Below are 4,329 nucleotides of genomic sequence, written 5' to 3'. Positions count from 1 at the left end.
TTTTTGATGTCCTTTATTTTTTTTTCTGTGGAGATGCTGCTCATTAGCAAAACATTTTAGTATATTTTCAGATTTTTTTGACTAACGGTTCCAGAGATATCGCGCCTTGAAAAAGTCAAATTCTGTAAAAACTACATGCAAAGAAATACTCATAACTTTTTTAATATTAGTCCAATTTGAAAAAAATCTTTTTTGTATGTTTTGTTGTTTTATCAGCTATTAAATAAAAAATAGAAAAAAATTTTGCACAGTGGGCTTGGATGCTATTTTCGCGATTTAATATTTAAAATAAATTTTTAAAGATGTTCGACCCCTTCGATTTTCTTTAAATTTTTTTGTGTTAAACTACGTTCAATTACAAAAATGTTAAGTCCTATGTGGTAATAGTGTTCGGACGATTACTATTTTTTCTGAATGTTTTAAAATTCGTCAATACAATTTTTCCTTAGTTCCTTTGTCCAACATTTGTATTTCCTGTATTTTTGAAGCTAATATTTATAATTATATATTATATATTTATCATTAAAATAGAATAAAATGAACAGTGAGCTTTAATGGAATTTTCGCTGATGCATTTTCAAAATCGAAAAATGACGCAGTTTTTAAGATGTTTTAGATAAATTCATAAATATAAAATGAAAACAAACATTTATAAATGAAACTTTTAATTTTTTTAATAAAATAATAAATTTTGCAAAAAGATATAAAGGGAAAATTGAATTGACAAATTTTAAAAAATTCAGAAAAAATAGTTATCATCCTAACCCCATTACCACATAGGACTTAAAATTTTTGTAATTGTACGTAGTTTACTACAAGCAAATTTAAAGAAAATCGATGGGGTCGAACATCTCAAAAAATGTATTTTAAATATTAAATCGCGAAAATAGCATCCAAGCCCACTGTGCGGAGGGTATATATTATTAAAAACGACGTTTTTAAATTTAGCATTATTTTTTGGCATTTTAATATTTATTTTAGCATTTTTTAGCATTGGTCACACTGCCTCTTATCTAAATACTAACACAGAACCTAATACAAAAATTTGAAATTTGGGCTATATCCCTCAATGCAACACCAAAACGGTACCAAATATAGTACTTATAATATGTAGTAGTTTCAAAAATTACATCCCTATATCAAAAACTATATCGAAGCAACGATATCCATTTACAGCTCTATCTGTTCTCCTAAAACCAAATTTAATGAATTTCCAAAACATCCTTCTTATCTCCACTCTATACAACTGCTATCCTAATACCGAATTTCACAATTTCAGCTCTACCTCTTATGGTACGTATGTATGTATATCCACAATGACATAAATAACTCAAACCTACACACCAGCAGCGACTACAGTAGCAAATTTCCGAATTCCATACACAAAATTTAGTACCATTTAATACTTTTCGTACGAAAGTACAAATTTCAATGACTAACTCAATCCTACACTCCGGCAGTAATCTTAACTCTACATTTCAGGATTTTAGCTTGATGCGTTGACCAAATCCAAATTTTATCACGTTAAGTATAATTTAGTACTTTTGGTACACATAAGAATGAATTTCAAAGTTTACTTAAATCCTCTACTCCAACAGTAATCTCAATTCCAAATTTCAGTAGCATTTAGTACTTTTTCGTTACCTAATAGTAAGTATTTCCCATATCATTTTCAGCCATCAACGACCCTCATACCAAATTTCAGAGTTTGTACGCATTAAAAAACTCCTTATATGATTGTTCATGCAATAACAAAGATGTACCAAATTTAGTACGTTTCGTACACGTGGGTATTAAAAACAATTAACTTCTTATATCAACCATTAATACCAACCGCGATTCTCATTTCCAGCTCTATTAGTTCCCTCAAACCCAATTATAGTATTATACATATAAATACATAAGAACGAATTTCCGAAACCTCCTCCTAATATTCCAAAAAATCCCTGCCAACTCCATTGCACAATAACAAATTATATCAAATTCTATAAAATTTAGTACTTTTTATAGTATGCATTTCCAAAACCATCACCATATCTTAACCCCACATACCAACAGTGACTCTAAGGACAAAGTTTAGAACTCCACCCGTTCCTGCATCCGATACAACATTTAGACCTCTTTAGTACTTTTCGTAAATATACCAATGTTACACACCAATACTCACCCTAACTCCAAAAATACAGATTCCAGTTCCGTCCCTACACCCAACAACAAATTGAGTACCATTTAAACTTTTCGTAAACTTATGCTACGTATTTTGTCAACCACATGTCTCAACCCTACACTGACAATTATACAAAATAACAACAGTAATCTTGATTACATTTAGTACTCTTCGTACCCATAAGTACGATTTTCCAAAACTACCTCAATTCTTCTCTTTAACAGTAACATTAATTCCAAATACAGAATTCCAGCTCTCTACGTTCAACCATATCTATATTGTACGAAATTGAATACTTTTCGTAACCATAAATACGAATTTTACAAAACTCCCTCAATCCTACTGGCCAACTGCAATCTAAATTCCAAATTTCAGGATTCCAGCGCTATCCGTTCACCCAAACTCAAATTGTACCAAATTTAGTGCTATTTAGTAATTTTCATACCCATAAGTACGAGTTTCCAAACTTCCTACAATCCAACTCTAATCTTAATTCCAAATTTCAGGATACCAGCTATATTCGTTCAGCCAAATTGTACCATTTAGTACTTTCCGTACCAATAAGTATGAACTTCCAAAACTTCTTCAATCCTACAGTTCAACAGTAATCTTAATTCAAAATTTCAGGATTCCAGCTCTATCCGTTCACCCAAATTGTACTAAATTTAGTACCATTTAGTATTTTTCGTACACATGAGTACAAACTTCACAAACCTTTTTTTATAATCACCACTTCCCAACCTTCATTTCCATACCAAATTCCATGTTTCTAGCTAAATCCGTTCAAAATATACAATTGGTAGTAAATTTAGTAACTTTTTGTACACTTAGAGGTCGAATTTCCTAAAACCCTAACTCTCCATCAGTTACCCTCGTTCCAAATTCCAGAATTCTAGCTCTTCCCGTTTTCCTAATACAAAGGGTACCATATATAGTAACTTTTAGTACTTTTCGTACGCTTCTAGGTCGAATTTCCAAAAACCCAGCCTTATCTCACCCCTACACACCAACAGCAACACACAGTCAAAATTTCAGCTTTCTAGCTTCAGCGGTTTCGTGTGGGCGATGATATGCAAGTCAGTCACTCACTAAGCTCTTTTATATGTATGTACATATAGATCACTGGTGTGCACGGGCATCCATTGGCAGGGCTGCCAGATTATTTTTATGGAAAATCGTCAAAATGACGATTTTTAAAATTCAAATCGTCAAATCTATTTTACAAAATCGTCAAAAAAATCGTCAAAAATTAAAATGGTAATATTAAGTTATATTTAAATATATTTTTAATTAAAATAAACATTAAATGGCTATTCGAGTTAGTAAACATATTTTTACTTCAAATCAGTATTAAATGATTAATTAAACGATTTTGTAAATAAATATATTAATCAATGTGTCAAACAATTTATTTTGTTAAGTATACCCTACATTAAATCCTTATGAAAATAATTTCGATACATATTTCGTCTTGTGAAGATTTACTTAGCTGAAAACACGTTTAACATTTGCTGGCGAATCTGGAAATACCTATCATTATTTTATTTAAAAATTTTGTTATTATAGGAAAAACATATGAACCATCAACACGTTTCAAATCATATATTAAAATGCGAATTAAATCCGTTTCATTATATTCAAACATTTCCTCAAAATCCAAAAGCTTTAGTTCACGAAATTCTGAATCCAATTTTTGCTTTTCCTTCTTGTTGACAAAATGTGAAAGTTCGTTAAGGATGTCGAAAAATCAATAAAACTATTTTCAAAATCAAATCTATTAAACTTTTAAAATTTCTGCACAAAGCTCAATATAACGCAGTTAATTGCCCAGAACAAAGTCTACTATTGTTGAAATTTTGACTTTTGTTCCTTTATAAATTTACCAAAAAATAGGAGATTGTTGCAGTTTCTGGAGCTGTGCAATTATATATTTTGAAATCAGTTTGGTTCTAGTTAAAAATTCCTTTGCATATGTACCCAAACATATCGTAACCATTGATGAAATCTGATACATAAAGCTAAAATACATATTTTGGCAAATTTTCAAGCTTCTACGTTCAAAAATAACGATTATTGTGATTATTGTTTAACAATTAATTTTTAAAATCAAATAAGTTTTTACAAATTAAAATTTTACAACCTTTTTTATTACTGCATTAGCA

The sequence above is a fragment of the Musca autumnalis genome, unplaced genomic scaffold, assembly GCF_047663935.1.
Source record: "Musca autumnalis isolate F117 unplaced genomic scaffold, ASM4766393v1 scaffold_2, whole genome shotgun sequence".
Lineage (NCBI taxonomy): Eukaryota > Metazoa > Arthropoda > Insecta > Diptera > Muscidae > Musca > Musca autumnalis.
This window is presented reverse-complemented; position numbering follows the sequence as displayed.